Source organism: Parus major, chromosome 1, assembly GCF_001522545.3.
Source record: "Parus major isolate Abel chromosome 1, Parus_major1.1, whole genome shotgun sequence".
NCBI lineage: Eukaryota > Metazoa > Chordata > Aves > Passeriformes > Paridae > Parus > Parus major.
The window spans coordinates 22,151,015-22,171,419 of record NC_031768.1 but is presented as its reverse complement, the minus strand read 5'-3'; positions in this window follow the sequence as shown (position 1 = coordinate 22,171,419).

The following is a 20,405-nucleotide window of genomic DNA, read 5'->3' as shown; positions in this document are numbered from 1 at the left end:
TGTCTGTAACCATGGGCTGTCTCTAACCATGGGCTGTCTGTAACCATGGGCTGTCTGCACCATGGGCTGCCTGTAACCATGGGCTGTCTGCACCATGGGCTGTCTGTACCATGGGCTGTCTGTAACCATGGGCTGTCTGTAACCATGGGCTGCAGGGGGATCTCTGCTCTGGCACCTGGAGCCCCTCCTCCCCCTCCTCCTTAGCTGGCCTCAATGTAGGCTGGGCTGTTTCTCTCCCATAATCTCACTCCTCTCTCCCAGTTTCTATTGTGCAGCATTTTTGCCACCTTCACAAATGCCTTATACCAAAGGTGCTCCCATCTCTGATGGGCTTGGCCTTGGACAGTAGAGGGTACATCTTACAGTCAGCTGGGGTTGGCTCTGTCAGACACACAGAAGCTGCCTCCTGAAGGTCCTGTTACCAAAACCTTGCCACTCAAATCCAACACCATTGTTGAGTGTCAAAACAGATCATGTTTCTGTAATTTCCAACAATTTTTCAAAATTCAAATTTTTCTTAGAGGATTGCTGACATAGAGTGTATGTCATATGCTCATGAGAACTTCATACATGGGATATGTTAGGAAAGCTTGCCTGTCCATATGGAAGCCATAGTAAATTTCTACTATATGCTTAAAAAACAAGGACATTGTTATACTTATATTCTCTGGTACATTACAGACAGTTAGTTTCAAATAGCAGTTATCAAAGAATATTTATTCAAGTGCAGTGGAAAAAATAGTTTACATCTAAACCTTGACATTCACACTTAATCACCAGTCTTTTTCTTCTGAGAATCTAATTCTCTATGCAAATTGATAAATTAAAGAGAGAAAACCTAATAAAATCATCAATAAATATGGTGAATAGAACAGATCAAGAATAACTTCTAGGATATGCTTCATTTTAGAAAAATATCTAAACATGATAGGATGTATTTAATTCCAAGATTTAGGAAGCTGGTATCTCCAAAATATTTGAGTGTTTCATCATTAAATCATAATTAATTTTAATCTCAAGGAAGAATTGTTTCCTCAGTGCACTTTTCTGGAAACTTGATTGAATTAATAGGGTGGTGGAAGGAGATAAGCTGTAGAAGAACAAAAAATACACAATTGAAGTACCTCACTCAGGACCTCAGAAGGTAATCTTTTATAAGTCTTAAATAAATATAAGAATATTTATTATTTATAAGAACAAATATATTTTATACAGTTGCTAATTTTTGTTAATAAAATATGTTCATGCTGAAAGTAGAAAAAATCTCTTGTAACTGAAGGATATGTGCTGTTGCTCATTTTGCCAAGTTAGATATATGCAGCAATTAAGGTTTTGTTCATCTGTTGGCTTGTTATGTTGTCTGCTGTATGACTACAAGCTGTTAAATCTAGCAGTTTCTTGAGCATACAGAGGAAAGTGTTCAAAAGCTTGAAGCGATCTCATTTAGCAAAATAATGTGAAAATACAATAAACAGTGTAATTCTTGGTAAATATAACTTTATCCTTTTTGTGATGAAGCAGCAGATATATAAACAAAAGAGAAGAGGGAAAGGAGCTGTAGGTCACAAAGGGAAAGAAGAAAGATTAGGCAGGAAACTTAAACAAGGAAACTTACATAAAAGGGGTTTGGGGAGGGTTGACAGTGAAAGAAAGAAAAGACCAATTCTAGAGGGAATTCACTTTTATAGGCTATTTGATAAATTAATTTGTGGTATCTGTTTAAATAGAAGTTTGTGCTATTCATTAGAACCAAAATCCTGAAGAAATCAGACCTTTGCCAAGTAATGGTGATTCCAAACAGTAGGACAAGAGGCAATGAGCAGAAATTGATGCACAGAAAGTTTAACCTGAATATGAAGAAGAACTTCCTTAAAGTGCATGTGACCTTGCACTGGAACAGGCTGCCCAGAGGGGTTGTGACCTCACTAAAGACACTGAAGAACAATCTGGACATCATCCTAATAAAAGAGATGTCTCAACCAGTGGTCCCATTAAACCTTACACATTCTGTGATTCTGTAATTTAGGTCCTACTCTCAATATGTAAAATAACCAGTCTAGCTAAGCTTACTAAAATCTTATAGCTCAGTTACATATGAAAAATTTTATGACATGAAATTTTTTTGATGCATTATTTTCCTGCCATTCCCATACTCTGCTGCTCCCTAGAGCATTTCTTGTTGGCCTTCATTTGCTGTTCACACTCCATGACAAAAAAAAATTGCTAGGATACTTGTATGAATTTTCAAAAAGGGAAAAATATCCTTTTAGTGAGCCTGGATTTTTACTTGTAAGATAATGGGTTATAGCAATAAATGATGCATTTTGTAAAAACAAAATCTGAAAATATTTTAATGTAAATATAAAAAATATTATTTTGTTTACAGTCTTATTTTGTTTCATTTTGTGATGGCAAACTATGCTACAGCTGTTCTCTCTCAAAGAAAAAGCTTGTTTGGCTCACATGTTCAACAAGACTTTTCTTTAAGTTTGAACTATTAGATGGAGAAAACGTTTTCCATTTTTAGAAGCAGGGAAAGATAAGAATTATCTGTTTATAAGATAGGTATCTGACCTATATGTCTTATAGTACTACTGAAAATACTGTATGCGTTAATCTTCAGCAGTCATGCAGCTCTGATAACATGGAATGCACTGGTATAACCCCAACACTAAGTAATGACCACCTTAATGAAGTTTTTAAATACCTTAAAATAATATTTTTAAACGTTTATATAAAGCCAGTCAAATGGAAGTTGGAACTCAATAGCTGTATCTTTCCATAACCTCTGTCAGACAAAATGATTAATCTTTAGTCAATGATTAGCTCCTCCTTTAGAAAGAACCTTACTCTCAGGTAAATACGATGTATATTTAAAAACAAGAGACAAGTTTGTGTATTCTTTAACTATACAAATATTGCTTGTCCCTCATGCCATAAGCCCACTTAATAAAATCTGTTACAAATTAAACTAGGCTGTATTTTCAGCCTTGCAAATTGTGGAAAAGCTAATCTACAACCAGTCTCTAGGTCTGTAGGTATATAGCCTTATAATTTAATTTTTAATATATAACTATTAACAGGATAATGATATCATTAATAGTAAAAATTCCATAAATCTTTAATATAAGCAAACAAAATTGTTCATTTCAAAAATAAAGAAAAATTCAGTCCTGAAATGGAAAGGAATTTCTGATATTAATGCAATAATTTACATTAGATTCCTTAAAAACTTTGGCAAATACCTTTAGAAATGAAAATGCTTCTCACTTTATCCCATGCTCTTTGTTGTCACCATCTATGGTAATAAAAACTCTTGAAAAATATATTTTTCTTGATCTATATTCTCTTTAGCATTGGAAAAATCATAAAGAAAATGTTTTGAATGCACATTTTGCTCTTGCTTAAAAGTGTTTTGATATTATTTGCAAATTATAAGAAAGTAGTTTACTTAGAGTATATTTTCCAAACTATCTCTCTAGAGTTATCTTCTTTTGAGCCTGTATCTAAAGAACACATACATTATGAAGGAATGTGGCATAAAATCCATGTTCAGATCCTTAAATATAAACATAGGAAATGTCAGATGTCTGACTATAAAAAGTGATTATTAACAGTAAGAGCAGACACAAAGTTCCTTAGGGTTTTGTAACCAGGTTGCTCTCACACTGAAGGGACTTAAAAATCACACTTTTCTTTTTCCAAGAGTTGTTTTTATCCCAAACCTGTGAACTGTTTCTGGTGAAAGACAGAACAAGATCTATTTCTGCAAAAAGAATTACTGTAAGTAAAAAGTAGAAATCTTTTGGTAAAGGGAAAGCACATGGAAATAATTTTAAGATCTGATAGGTCAATTGAGACATGGAGACACCAGCCTGAAAGAGACATGAGACTGAGACATGTCTCTATTTCACACAAAAGGCCCAAATAGCAGTAATAATGGCCTTCAAATTCTAGGAACAAAAAGTTATGCTGTACAATGAAATTCAAACTAAGACCATTAAAATAATTCACATTAGTAGAACCTACAAGTTCCAGTTTATGAGCTTAAAAGTAGAGGGAACAAAACTCTAGGGGACTTGGGAATTCAAAAATTTCAAAATTAGTGGAATATAAACTATTTTTTTTGAATTTTGGGATACATTGATACTGTCTAAACATTTTTTTTTCCCCCTGAACAGTGGGAATTGAATAAAGACGATGAGACTGTCCGTTCTGAATTAAGTTTACAGCAAGCCCAGACATGATGAGAATAAAATATTGTGAACATGAAAAAGATGTCTTTTTTCCAGCTGAGAAAGTGAGTTTAAGGGGTACAGCATCCTTCACAGCTACGAATATGTCAAGTGAATATTTCCAAAGTCAACAAGGTAAATACAATGCAAGTCCTGATAATACAGTAGGCCTGGTTTAGCCATTAAGTACTCCAAAGGTCTTCAAGATTAACAACACTCAGTGGTTAAAAAATCTATCCAAGCTGAAGTTTCCACTCAAATTACTTCCTTTTACACCTGCTTCCACTTCAAACTTCATTTAGTCAAGGCAGCCTCTACCGTTCCCCTCAAGTGCTCATCCTATTTCTGAGAGTAGCTTTCAATACAGGGGAGAATGTTGAGAAATATTTCATTATAGGGCTTCTCTTTAGAAGGTTGAGTCTTCAAAATATAAGAATTTCTCATGGTTTAACCCCAGCTGGCAACAAAGTACCACACAAATACTTACTTACTTCCACACTACAAAGAAAATTGGGAGGAGAATAAAGAAAACCAACAAACAACCAATATCTGTGGGTTGAAATAAAAGCTTAGTTGTAATTAAGGGAAAAATAAGAGAAATAGAAATTGTAAAGGTCTTTGTAAAGGAATTTTTTTCTTTCTTTTCTTCATGTCAGAATTCTGGCCATACTGGTAAAAAAAAAATATATGTGTATATATATAATTTGTATGTGGGAACATAAAGAGAAATATATATATGCATATATATCTATATATTTATAAAATTCTGTCAGATATCAAAATAAAATATAAATTGCACTATAGATTGTGGTTAGTTGTAATATGTTATTAGTAGCATGTAATTTCAGCTGAACACTTTACAAACCAGATCTCATTTTCACCTAACACCTTTGGATAAAGACATTATCAGAAATGATTGCAGTATCTAATAAGTGTGCTCTAGAAATTTCATCCACCATCCTCTACGGACCCTGCAGAATAAGGTAGATCATATTATGCAGTTTTATGGGTGCAGTATAATGTAGAGAAAGATAGCTTGCAGGTCCCTTTTGTGACTCCAGCAACTTACTTTTCCCAACTGATGTCAGCATAATGTATTAATAGGAATACTAGAAATTCAGAGAGTGACTTAAAGTAACTTATTAAATATTTTTCCATAACAATTTAAAATTAGGATAGAAATAATAGATTAAAATCTCTTCACATATTATCTAAACCTCCTAATTTTTCTAACCTATGATGGCATAATTTTCCAATTTTTCATTAACTTCAACTATATATTTTAAATACATGAATTCCTATGAGAATTCAAACTTAGTTCATTTTCCTAAAACAGTTATGCAGTCACATTCTCTAACTTATCATTCCTAAATAAAATGTGTTGACTTCTCAGCAATTTTAAACCAAAGACTTGTTCATTTTGATGATTAAAATACATCACTGAAGTATTTTAAAGACATTTTCAATTACGTTGCATTTATCTTACAACTCTTGCTTTGAAGAATGATTTTTAAAATGCATGTAATTAACAGAGATTCCAATTATTACCAATATTTAGTCATAGAATAATGATTGACATGGGTTTTGTGCTTTCTTGCCCATATATTGGCTGTACTTCTTCTTCATGATGAAATTTGACCAAGGAGATTATATGTTGCAGTATCATATCATGACAGTAGGAAGAAAATTTCCCCTGATATGACCCCAAAAGAAAAAATCCCACCAGTGGTTTTATATATAAATTCCTTTCATAGAGGAAAAGGAATATACATAAACAATCAAAGTTCAGAATTCCATTTCCCCATCTAACTTTAATTTTGTTTGCTTGTGAGATGCTTTCTGCAGAACAAGTGTAGGTGCCTTTTGGAAAGTTATATGGTAATTCACAGGTACATCGTTATTGTGATCTTAAGTAATTGAAATAATAATAATTAATAATAATAATAATAAGTGGTGTTAAATAAATTTTTAAATAAAATGTAAACGTTTCTCTTGTTCTCTAAGTTTGAGAGCTTTTCTTTTTCCCTGACCTGAAGAGTCATTGGAGAGTCCCCTCCATGACATGGTCAGAGTTTGAACTCAGCCTCCAATAAGCTATCTCTTGATCTATATCCCAAAATACATAAAGAAAATTATTAAAAAGACAGCATTGCCATACATTTGGACTACTAGATACCGTTGTCCTTCTTAGGACATGTGCTGTCATTACCCTGCAGAAGAAAATAATGGAGTGACTTCCATTTTATGTGCCACTTGAGTCTCTGGTGAAAGATCTGTAGCTGAAATACCAGTTTGTACTGTCATCTCTTTATACCTGCCAATATTTAGGGATGGCGGGGGGTGTGTCCATTGCTCATGCTTTGCCAAAAATACTTGCTCGTTTTTTGACTGTTTACATTGCCATCCTTCCAAAATTTCCCCAAAGAGCAAAAGTCAGCTTGGTAAAACAGGGACAGCTCGTACCTTAGGGAAAAAGGGAATGGAATTTTGAAGGCCAGTTAACATAACAGTTTTGCAAAACCATTCCCTCAGCTGAATCTCAGAGATTGCTGCAAGCATTACTACTGCAGTTCCTTGTAAACACAGAAGTGTATTTCAACTGGAAAGGATCAGGAAACCAAAATGTAATATTGACATATTCTGACCAGAACACTCAAAGCAATTTTTCTAAACTCTTTTGCAGTGATTTATAAGCTATAAAAACATGGTTTCATTTGATTTACAATGGTTATAGAATTAAGTCTATTATCTCATTGCTGCATATCCTTAAGTACTTACATATTCAAATGTTTTTCAGGTCATGTTATAGAAAATAAAAAGAGAAAGTAAATTTTATATTTTAACTGTGTCACTGGGTAGGATAAGATACAGAAGAATGCATGTTTGAAAAGTGAACTAACAGTCTTATTATCTGGGTTGTTCCAATGATTAAAGAATACACCATTTTTTTTATATAGTATATCAGTTGCAGGTCACACAAGTAATAACGTCAAGCTTAACTGCAGCTATTAATCTGCCAGAGACAAGAATTTGAATATCAACAAACTGCAAATATTCCGTAAGGTGTTGAACTTGGTGCACCAATTTACTGCCAAATTTTAGACAAACATGCTGTAAATTAATAGTGGCTTAAGACGAAAATGAGAGTACAGAGCTGATAGCACGGAAAACTGAAATTTCAGATGTCAGTCTCTGCATTGCCAGCACTAGGATGTGGAAATGTTATTTACATGGGGCATATCAAGTGTTCAAAATCTAGCTCTAGAAGGGTGATTCTAGCTTGAACTAGCTTAAGCAAACACAAATTAGAGTTATGATTTTAAGGCATTATTCTTTATCTAGGAAAACTTACAGTCACAGCGAGTGGCCTCATGACCAAAGGTCAAAAAGGGCAAATATTGCAGAGGAGCACAAGAGTAGAAATAAAGCAGTAAAATCACACCTGATTGGAATGAAAGTTAAATTTTGTCTTTCTCCCCTGATGAATGATGGATGGTATGTCACTTTATATGACTGATAAAAGACACAAGAGTGACAGTTTTTCTACTATTAATGTATATTGCCAGTTTGGAAAAATAAGTAGCAGATAAGATTTCTGGTTTTGAGAACTTTCCTGAACACTTTACCCCAGGTTAAGGCCTGTTCTGTTTCACTTTATTTCTATTGAGTGTTTTAGAAAAGAAAACAGAAAAGACATACTTTTGTCAAGAATTATGCAGATATGAAACAAACAAAAATAGAAAACAATTAGGTTATTAGTGAGAAAAAATTTGATACAGTTTCATAGATGTAATATAATATGTATCTGTAATGAAATCAGTCAAATGCTGTAGATCACTAAGAGGTTCATATCTTCTCAAGGGCTTTTAAAATACTTCTTTAGAATCCAAATGTAATCCAGTTTTTTTCTGGCAACCACGCTGCTTGTGAATGATGACCTATAATAACCATTCTGGAAGCTGTGCCAATACTTTCCATTTGCAGAATCTTGGATATATTAGGAAAATAAATAGCTGTTGGATTATCTGACAGGTCTTTCCAGGTGACACAGTTCAATCTGAACAAATTTGTTTTAAAAGTGAATAATCAAAGAAAGACGAAAGAATTGACAGCATAGGAAAACAAGACTAAAGACAGTATGGAAGTAAAAGCCTAGAACATACATGAATTTACCTGTCATATGAAATTATATTTTCCAAGATTTACTGTAGATATATAGTTGTATGCACTTAATTAAAACTTAGCATAAAGGAAAACCATAATTAAATTCATTTTTTCACAGAGCTGCACCCAAGTTATTTGGTTGCATATAGGAAAGAAAGGTTATTCCTCTATTTATTCAGATTTATTTTTTTAAGCAGGTGCTTATTTTAAATCCTATATTTTAACAGTGATTTCATGGTAATATAAGTACAAGATCTTACTGAGCAGTGGTGCTTGTAGTCTATGATAAGCTAGACTAATGTAAACCAAAATCACTTCTATTAATTAAGGAGGCATAATTTAGGAAATGCAGGAGGCTGTCCATGATTCATGGATAGAAAGTAGGAGAACTAATTTTTAAAAAATATTTCCAATATCTTTGACATCTTGAAAGTAATTCTGCATTATGTAGATTTATACAAACAATCATAATTCTTGTTGTATAGTGTTTCCTTTCACGATCTTTAGTTCCAACTCATATTCTTAAAAAACTCCAGAATAGAGCACAACAAAACAAAAACTGTGTAGAGATTGTACTACAAAGGAAAATTTGGTCTTTATTTTGCTATTCCACTTTAGCAATTTGCAATGGACACAAGTATAAAGGCAGTATTAAATAGGAACATTTCCTGATTGTAATAACCTGTATTTCAGCACAAGATATGTGGTAGAATTTGCTATATCAGCATCTCATGCAAAAATAATAATGGATTTTTTCCCAGTTATATTGATTATATAATTATGCTTGATTTATTATTCACCTCTGGAATGGTATAGAATCATGATTTTTGGTCTTGCCTGAAAGAATAGCTTTAAACATCTCACTTTCCAGAGAATTCTTCATTTTCAATTGGTGTGATATCACACAGCCTATATCATGTGTCCTTTAGAAAGCCAGCATGAAGATTTATTTTTCAACATTTTTTTTATATTGACCACAGGTCACAGCTATGTTCATCATCAGTGCATTTCACATTTACATCCCACAGGACCTTCCTTCTCAAATGCACCAAACCATTTTTCTTCATTCTGTGGTTGAAATCTAATGTGAATCTCTTGTCTGTGTTCTTTAACACAGCTTGACCAGGCTGGCTGTGACATAACTAGTACATCATATCAGGAAGATTTGGCATTTTAATAAAATAGGTCTGTATTGCATTTAGAATATGCAAAAAGGAGGGGTAAAAAGGGTGGAAAATTAGGAGAATGCAAAAGAGAGAAAATTGGGTTTTTTTAATGATTTATACTGGGGTTTTAATGGTAGTATTTTGAAAATTACTATTACTATTTTCCAACTCTCAGACTGACCTTAATGTACCAACTGTTCAATTTTCCATGAAAGAAACATCATGGAAACCTGTTTAAGTCTGAAAGTAAAACATTCTGATTTTACAAAATTCTCATGTCCATTTTGGCCTTATCCCATTTATACAAATCCTCTATAGCGCATTAGATTTCAGTGAAGATTCACACATTTACAGTTGTTACTGCCCATGGAATTTCTGTTTTCATATTATTTTCTATTTCTTCTTTCTTCTTCCACTTATTTCAAGGAATTAGGATATTTTTAATGTCCTAGATGTAATTCACACATTTGAATAAGGAAAATGGAAGAGGATGTTTTTCTCTAATTTCTTTGGTTATTTTATTAGCTGTATTTTACACTTGAAATATTTTCCTATCATATTATAGAAAATATAATTTTCTGGTTTTCTTAATTTTTCTTAGAAGAAAAAACAGCTTATGGCTTCTGTTCTGCTGTCTGTCATCTGTATTAAGCTGACTTTTCTGAGTATAATCACACAATGGGAAAGTGACATCCCACTGGGGCCTAGACCCATGTTCATGCTCCAATTATACAATATCGTATCAAATTTCTTGACTGATCAAAACCCCAGCAGATATTTCAAAATATCATCACATGGAATTTATTTACGAGTCAGAAGTGGCATGATGTAAATACCAAAAACATTTTATTTTCATTATATGGTAGAAATGTTTCTACAGATTAAAACTCTTTTTCATCATTACTTATTCTGTGCATTTTAAGACCTGAAATTGCTTTCTAACATACTTTCCATGCCTTTACACATTTGTTTCTGGTTCTTTAAGTTTAAAATTTAATACCCTGCACTATTTTTATTTTATAATTTAATTTCTTCTGATTTAATGATCATCAGGCCCACTACAGTACTTGAAACAACTATGTTATTTAAACAACTATATTTATTCAGAGAAGTAATATTTTTCCAAGCTTGAAGAACATAGTAAATTATATACAACAGCAGTGTTTACATAAAATAAATGAAATATTTAACAGAAAAACTCTGCATTTAAAAAAACCCAAAACAACCAAACAAACTCATGCACAAAGGAAAGAGATACGATCAAGGTCTATAAAAGGTAGGAAAAGCATAGTTTTTCATCTACAGGTAGAAGAGTATTTATTCATAAATATTATTTCAATGAGGAAGTAGTCTACAACCTCTTATTACCTTCATTGCTGTGTAGTAGAATACTAAAAAGACACTCAGCAACTAGAAGCTATCTCAGGCAGAAAAGCCTACCCTTTATGCCATCAAATGTGTCCCATGTCCCTGTCCCATTCCCTCCAACAGGAATTCTGGGCACTTGTAAAGGTCTGCTTTCCACAGCACTTACAATTAAGCTGACATGAAGTGTTTAAATTAGGCAGGTCCTGTTCATGTCGATGCAGTCAGGACTGAAATTGGTGTTTTACAGCAACTCCAGTGTCTATCCACCTAGGTGTTCCTCAGCCAGACTGGGAAAGCATCCCATCCCCCATGGTGATACCCAACACCCCAGGCAGGTGCTGAAACAATAAAAAATAATTTAAGTAACTTTGAGGTGCTCAAGACTAAACCTATGATTCAAAACCTGCATTTTCTTATGCTGCTCTTAAGTTATATACTTAAAGTCTTTTCACTATAACCACAAAGGTATGGAAAAGAGAAAACAGAAGAGGAGCTCCAATAACTTGAGTTGTGCAAACAGACCACCCTGACTTGGCCACTTGTGTAGTTGTCAAAGGGGGAAAAAACAGCCCTCTGCTCAATTGTGAAATCTACTTGGAGGAGTCAGACAAGTTCTCCCTAAAATCTCTTTAAGGCTTTAGATTATTGCCTAACAAGGTACCAGGCATGCTAGCTGAAGTTGGGAAAAAGTATTTTGTACTGTACAAAACTAATGGGGTGGTTCTAGGGATATTCTAGAAGTAAATGCAGCAAAAGGAGGGATAAGAGTGAGAAAATAGGAAAGAGGATAAAGGGGCTGGTGAGATGTGAAGAGGGGGCAGTCTGTCTTTTGTGCCCAGCCATGTCTGCACCAGCCAGTGCAACATCTGCTTGCTCTTCAAAATAACCTCCATCAGGAGGGTTTCATGAGCAAGAGCTTCCCGTTTGTCATGCTTATGTGAGAGGGATGAGCACCCACTCTGCCACTGTGCTGAGTGTGTAAGTCAGGAGCTGGGTGCTGATACCAGGAGACACTGGGCTCTGTGTACTTTTCCTTGGGTTACCTTTAATTTTCTGTGTGTGCCTGTATGCGTGTGTCATCCATAAACAAATTTCAAGCAGTAGCAGCCTGCACAACAGGTCTGAATTCCATTTATAGGGAAGACTAGAAGTCTGGAGGGGAATGATATGGAGAAAAGGCTCTGCAAGTCAGATACAGCAGAGGCCATAAGGCAGAGCTGCTACCTCAGAAACGTGAGCCTGAGTGTCAGCTTCTGAGGAGACTGTAGATCTGGAGCAGCTCCTGGAAACAGTTGTTTCTGTTTGTAAATGTGACAAGAACAGCTGGAGTGGAGCTGCAGTCTCAGAGGTTCACATGACCCTGGTGCCACCACCTGGGAAGACTGGGATCTCGTGGTAGCTGCTGCAGAAACCAGCTGCTGTGGACTGAACCCTGCAAGTACTCCCCATGGAAAATGGAAGTATAATTGTTTGCTATTATAATGTTAATGAGTTGATAATTCATCAGGCACTGAATGAGTTGATAGATGCTGTGCACAATGTTTTTGGTTTTCTATGCAATAATTAGGAGTAAGAAACCCTCCCCTAAAATATGGCTTCTAAAGGCTTGAAAGGAGTAATTTTTAGAAGTAAGATACAATCTATTTATTTGATGGACCTGAATGGCTGTTTTGACTGATGTTTTTTCAAGATTTAGCAGTGATATCTACACTATGATTCAGCTGTAAGAATGTAACCATTCTTTGTAAATATTTCAGTCATATAGCAATTTGTTATTTCAACAAGAATGTTCCATTAGGTTGATTGTCTTCTGACAGCAGCAATCAGTAATACTCAGCATTATCTTTTGGATTAATAAATGCTTGCATTGCTCTTGCTATTATAAAGTGCCATTTAAGACCTACATTTATGTGTTTCTAAACAGATTTTGGCCAAATCATTTTCCATTCAATCAGTGATGATTCAAACTAATAATATAGAACACTAAGAAAATCAGTCACTAGGCTTCTAGTTAAGGTGACATTATTTCCTAAAAGATTTTTGTTAGTCTAAAAAATGTATGAAAGTAAAATGCATTTTGGTCAGATAATAACCGTTGTTAGTTTATGAATACTAGTGACCAGATTTCAGATATGTGGCCATAACCTTTGCACCACCTCATTTTTTCAAAACCATTTTAGTCCCATTGATAAACTCTTGTGGAGTCTGAGAAAGAATTTCTGCAAGTGCATTCTAATTTTGGAAAAAATACCTTCAAAACTGTTGATTGACCTTGACTAAACAATTCTGACGAGCTTTGGAAAGGATCCTCTATTCTCTACATATGCAAATATTAATTGAGATAAATTTAAAAAAAAATTTACAAAATAGATATATGAAAATGTTTAAAAATAATTTCTCTTTTGTTTGTAAAATGGGAATGAGTAAGTATGTAATGATACACTGTAGATGTTAATGTTGATTCTCTGAGATTTTCATAGTTGAGAAACCAATATAACAAAAACCTGTATCTCTTTTTTTGACCATAATATAAAAATCTCATATATGAGATGATCTTTCATAACTTCAGGATATAAGTAATGAATATCTAGTTAAAAACATTATCAGATGCATTAAAATAAGAACATATCCTATATAAATTATTTTTACATCCTTTTTGTGCTTAATTACATCAATATTTAATTTCTGAGCTCTTCCACAATGCTAGGACTCTTCACTCGTTCATAGTTTACTTAGATCCATACTTCCACCCATAATATTATCATTAAACAGTGTATGTAAGAAAACAAAATTGAATAGCTATTTAAAAGTACTTTCATAGATAAAAAAGACCTAAAAGTTTTGTGCATGAGTGTCTTTGTCAGTGTAAGATTTGCAGGTGAAAACTGAAAATTAAGTGGAGAACAAAATTTCAGAATAAGGGAATATTCTTTGTCTGAGCTTATTCTGTGAATCTAATCCATAACATTGTGTCTTGGAGTTTAAAAACAGATTTAAGCAGTTGGGAGAGTGTGGTAAACAATTTAATTTTCTTAATGGTTCCTTAAATATTTTTTTTCACTTGAATCATTTACATGGGGTTTAATTTTTAGTTCAATGCATTTTTTTTATATTTTGTGAAAAAAGCTTTCAATAACTGCGGAGGGAAGTGGGAGTAAGATACATTAGAATAATATAGTATACTTATGTTACCTAAGAACCTGAAGGATTAAAATTCTTCATAAGTGTTTCAAAGTCAGAATACAGTCCTGTCACTTGTTTTTCATTTAAAGTAGAATATTCCAGCATGGATTTTTGCACTGAGATATTAAGGATACAAGTACCTCTTTTACCTTGCCTTGCAAGCTACCTAATTGCACATGTTTGCAAGTGCAGACATGGTTAATTCTCATGGGAAATCCATCCCTTACTTACACAGGCTAGATTATGAAGCCAAATAAACCTTAAAAAGGAAAATTTAGATGATAATCACAGAATAACATTCAAAACAACATTTACATAAAGCAAAACTCTGGGAACATATCCTTCTTTCCTTTTTCTCTCAGAAAATATATAACCAAGTGAGAGAACATACTCTCCAGAAAGGTAACCTGTGTGCCTGCAAAGTTGTACAACAAGCTTATCTTTTCGGGGCAGCTCTGGTAAATGTATTCCAATGTTTTTGATAAGAACAAACAGTATGAATTAATATTGAAATATGAATTACTACTGCACTGAATATGAATCAGCATATTTACTGAATTTACTAAAAGAAGATTTCCTTGGATAAAGGTATCTGATGAACTGAAAATTAAGCTGCTTCATTATAGCCCAGTGCATTGCAACTGGCTTATGCACCCCAGCAGAAATTCAGTTTACATTTCCCTATGCTATAGCAGAATGAGAAAAAAACTCTTTTCCAAACTGTCATTTTATTAAAAGAATTATGCTTGAGACTCTCCAAGAAAACATATAATAACACCCTGCACTTTCTGTTCTCTGAAGTATTCATGTGTCTTTGTCAAGGCAGCTAGCTTTCTCATTCACATGCTGTTGCCGTTTGTTTTCTGTTTATTTGAAATCTTGTAGTGTCTTGAGCATCACCTGGGAAATCAAGGTCCATGTCAGATGTGTTGAAGCCCTGATGATAAAAGCTGATGATTGGATGTGACTGAGCTTGAGCACAGTCAAAGGCTGACTCAAGATAAACATCTGATGTTAAAAGACTTGGAAGATGAAACCTGTGATGTTCTTATTCTAATTTTGGGAAAGATAAAGCAGAGAATATTTTGAAAAAAAAGTCATCTCTCAAAATCTCCATTACAGGGATACAGAATTACCACAAAAGATATGTATGTTCTCAGGAAGATGTGCATTAATATTGATTGAAAAATCTTACACATCAGAAGATGTTACACCTTGGAAAATAAAAGAATAATTATCAAACACTTTTAGCAAAAGAAATAGATCTAGCTGGAAAAAAAGAGAAAATAACAAAAAGACTTTCAAATATAAATTTATGTTGATTCTTTTTTTTTAAAAAAAGAAAGAGCAATGTAAGTTTACATTTTTTTTTGGCCTTGTATTAAAGAAACAATGAGAAGTTTTGATACTAAAAATCATTTGAATATAGTTAAAAATTTGCAAATAAAATCATCAGGGACATAATTAGAGCTTTCCAGCTTAATTACCTGAGATGTTATTCTTATCAGTTAATACTACTGACAGCTCAAAATTGTGTTTATGTCTCATTTTGAGAAAATCCATGTTAATCAAGCTGGAGAGCTTGTCCCAGTGTGAGTGACTGTCCTTGCTGGTTACAGAGAGCTTCATCAGTGACCTTCTCACACACCTCCAGCACCTGCCCCTGTTCTAGAGGGTTTCATGGAATCTTTTGGTGCTAATAACTTCCTTTCAAAATTCAGACATTTTTAAATGTTATCTGACTTCCAGAACACTATTGTGCAAAAGTCAAACACTTGTTTAAACTGTTGTTATGCTGCTAGGACTTCTTTAATAGTGTTCAGATATGTTAACTTTTCTCTGTAATTACTGATTGAAATTTAGGTAGCCTTTAAATTACAATGAGTTTCTCTATTTATGACAGGAACATATGTTCTGGCTAGCCATTTTCTTCCTGGTCTATTTTAATATAGGATGAAAAGATATAAAGTATAAAATGTTCAGGTAGCATAAAGTCTTGTGGTAAAAAGAAAGGAAACTCAGTGTGAGTTTGATGTAAAAATAATCAGATAGCCTTTTCTTCCATGTATGTATTTTGAATTAAAAGCCATATTTTTTAGTTTATAATGTTCCTGAAATCAAAATAGGAAAGGGGAAAAGAAAAAGAAACAAACTCACTTCATCAGGGCTGGCTGAATAGGAAACTTTTTTAAAAAAACAAAGTTCAGCCTAAGAGTCTGACTTGAAAAGAGTAGGATCCTTTACTGAACTGATGACTTATTTTCAAGCAGGAAATTGTTCTTTCTGCTTAGAAAATATTCATTTCTGTTAGGAAAATATTATGGCCTGGGGCTAAGCAATTCCTGAGTATTTGGAGCTAGCAGTAATATTTCAACAACGTAATGACTGTGCAATCTGTATATATGTTTTATTTCAAAGACTATATATTATTCTCTACTTAGGATGATCTTAACCTGGTGAGCAGTAGCAACAGCTTTATTTCCAATTTGGTTGTGTGTTTCAGGTTTTCCCTCTGCTGTCCAGTCCTGACATACCAAATAATTTACAGTTAGAATAGTTTATGTAGTGCATCACTTTGTGAAATATCTAGCATTTTTTACTTCTTGAGGGAAATCCCCCATGGAGGAGTCCTTTTGTTATGAGTTTATCTCTTCTTTCACTGATTTTTGCTGATATGGACATTATTTAACTGACCAGAAAAGGAACATGTTCTGAAGCATATGGTGCCACAATCGTTGTTCATATTTCAAAAGTCATCACAAAGAAGCATGCAGCTCCTTGTCATGAATGACTTGCTCTAAATGCATTCCTAATATTGTCTTTCCTTATTTAAATTACTCTAGTCTGCCACATGGAACTTGTACTGAGCAAAGCTTAACACTGTAAAAGAGGTTTCAGGGTTTTAGCATACATAAGTCTCACATGATGACATTGCATATTTCCATGGTTTTAGAAATTGGTCTAAAATAGAATTTTTAGATGACTGCCTAAACTCATACAGAGAAATCATAACTGAAGTTATGAATAATTTTCAGGAAATGTTAGAATTTAATTTACATACCTGAAGTTCTACAAAATTTTCTTATTTTATTTGAGAGATTAAGTAGGAATATGTTGCACTCTATTTTATTCACACTAAGAACATACTAAAAAGAAGCTGAGTTCTGGCAAAATTCAGACTTTGGAAATAAGGAGAAATTTCAGTATCTCATATATCTATATCTATACCTACATATATATATATATAAAACCACATCTGAAAAACAGCATAACCAGATAAAAATTTTGTTATATAATGACTGCTACTGTTTTAGCTACAATATAATTTTTCATTAACATTTAATCATACGAAATATGATATAAAGAAGATGAGTAACCTTTTAATATGTCCTTGAGCTGATAAAACCTCGTATCTGTGATAATTGCAAGTTTGCATTTATAGCGTGGCTGTGCTTTCAGTTGTCAGTAAAGTAGTTTTATGAAAGTTCAAATGAAAAAAAAGCAACATCTTGAAGACTTGCCTAATATTTCATTTTTACTAGGTAGAAGACACATAGCTGGCGTAGTTTTATATGTAAGTCATATATCATCCACATAAAAGTGCTGTTGGCTATTCATGTAAGTATCAACATAAGAGGACATATCCAAGGTGAATTGGAAAATCTCTCTCGTCATACCAGTTTATACTGTGTAGATGCTTCTTTGAGGAACTGATAGGCCTAGTGATGAGTTTGGCATTTAAGTATATTCATCAATTCATTTTCCAAGGTATTCAAGGGCATGATATTAAGCTAGTTAAATGCAAATCTTATAAAGTTTCTAATAAGAAAATATGTATTTTTTTTTTCTGAATATTTCAAAATTTGTTTTAGGGATGAGAAAGGGGAAAGAAATTTACTCTTATAGTTATTAAGATTGCATATATAGTTATTATTAGTTATCTAACACTGCTTTTCATGATGGAAGGGCTTACAAAAACTGCATGTCCTTGTGTCTCTGCAGTACAACACATACATCGAAGGAAAAAAGAAGCTATTAACTCACCCTCTGAATTACTTAGCAAATAATTCTCTTGACTGGCCATACAGTTTGTGGGTAACTAAAAGCCACGTGGCTTCAATAACAAAGGACTATAATTCTTCTCTGTAGGTCGAACTATATCTTTCCACCAGGGGGGAAAAAAAATAATGTTGAAATATCTCCATTTGAAGGTTGCAAAAGAAGGTGTATTGCTAGTTTAATGTGTGACTTTAATTTTCACTAAAGAGTCTGCAGTGGGAAGTAGGAAGCAGTCCCCCATACTGCCATTTCCAGTATCTTAAGTCCCAGAAGGGAATTTCTTTCAAAAACAGAGAAAATGAGCTTACTGGGTTTGTACTACCTAGCCATCAATTCCCAGTGGAAGCCAGGGAGTGAGAAGGAAAGTATAACTCCTTTTGCATGAACAGTTTGGTGGTGGGGGGTGAAATGTTTATTGAGTGTTGAAACTGTGATCCCATTCATTTCACTGCATTTGCAAGCACCCCATCCTAGTGTGATGAACTACAGGTTCTTCTTTTACAATAGGTATAAATGTGCTTTTCAGGGTTGGAAAGCAAATAAATTCAGGATATTAGGTGGTCTGTAAGTTTATCTGACACCTTGTTTAGAAAATGCTTCAAGAAATTACTTTCCATAATGTCATGGTATAACCCCAGGTGGCAAATAAGTGCCCTCTCCCACCCACTCCCACCCTCATCCCCTTTTCTGAGCTAGAGCTTGGAGCTTAATCTTTGAATTGAGTACCTATTAATATTGAACATCTCAACCAAGGTATCTAAAAGTCAAATTGAATCTCTACAAACACATGCAAATACAGCGTCTAGTTATTTATTTATGTTTTTGTGACTGAAATAGATGGATCTTTCTTTATCAGGAATACTGAGAAGCATTTTACTGCACATGAATTCTAATTGTGTCTTTCAGCACAAAGGCAGCAGAACTGGATTTAGAAGCTGGAAATCTAAAGTCTATCCCACAGAGAACTATTTTTAATTTACAGAAAACCTTGGACCCAGTTACCTAAAAAATAAACACCTGCAAGAGGCTCATTCAATTTACTAGGAAAATAACTAAATAGAATCCCTTCATCCTAGCATAATGAGCTCCGTATCAAGTTACCCTAGTTTTATATGGCAGTGCAATATATTATTTGCTTCAGTGTTTATTTATCCTCGTAAGGCACATGGCAGAAAAAAAAATTTCCTTATCTTGCAATTTCAGATTTACCAGGAAAATACTTCTTCCTAAAATTAACATATCAAATGAATTATTTGTTTGTTGTTTTTTTTTTTTTTTTAAAATACTCTTTTTGGAAAACTTTCACAGTTTTGTATTATCCCTACAGAATTTTCCTGTACATGAAATACCTGGTTATACTGTTCTAAAGCTCCATCACAAATCTATGTATAAAAGCTATTGTGTGTTCTAGAAGAACACCATAAATATTTTGTGCTTTGTAAACTGCTCTATTACTTATCTGTAAAAACACTTACTTTAATTTCTTATAAATTTATTATATCTGTTCCAATTCAAAAGACACTGATTTAGATGCATGCAGAAAAATAACTGAAATTCCAGTAATTGGTCAATAAAAATTTTTATAAACAATGAAAAAATAAACAACAGCAACAACAAAAAACTAAACACCAAAAAATCCAAAACCCACAAAACCCCAACACCACAACCTGAAATGGTTTTCTAAAAAAGCAAGTGGGTTTTACATAAATTCAAAGGTAGAAAATTGCCCTAAGAAACACATGGTCCTAGTAAAACTTGTTAAACCTAAAATAGGGACTAGAAGAATTATAAAGTATACAAGAGGTATAAAACACAGTTTAATATCATTTAATGGGTGACTTAGATGAGCACTTTTAAAGTTTTGGGGTTTTTTGTCACTTAATCCTTTCTTAGGGATTGCTGTAATCACACAAACAGGCACAAGCACGCTTGTATCCCATATAAAAAATATAATAAAATCATAGAATATCCTGAGTTTGAAGGGCCCATAAGAATCATCAAAGTCCCACTCATGGCCCTGGACAGGATCACCCCTGTGGTGGACATCCTTATTAAGGAAGACTAAGCCTGGTGTCAAGTTTCTTTATTTATAAACAAATCGGACTGAGTACAAGAAAGAGATATGCCATTGATATTTTGTTATGTTATTCTGAGTTTCAGAATGTTACTAAAAGTAGTATTTACTATCGCCTACTTAAATCTTTGTTTAAATAAAAAATGCTGATTTCCC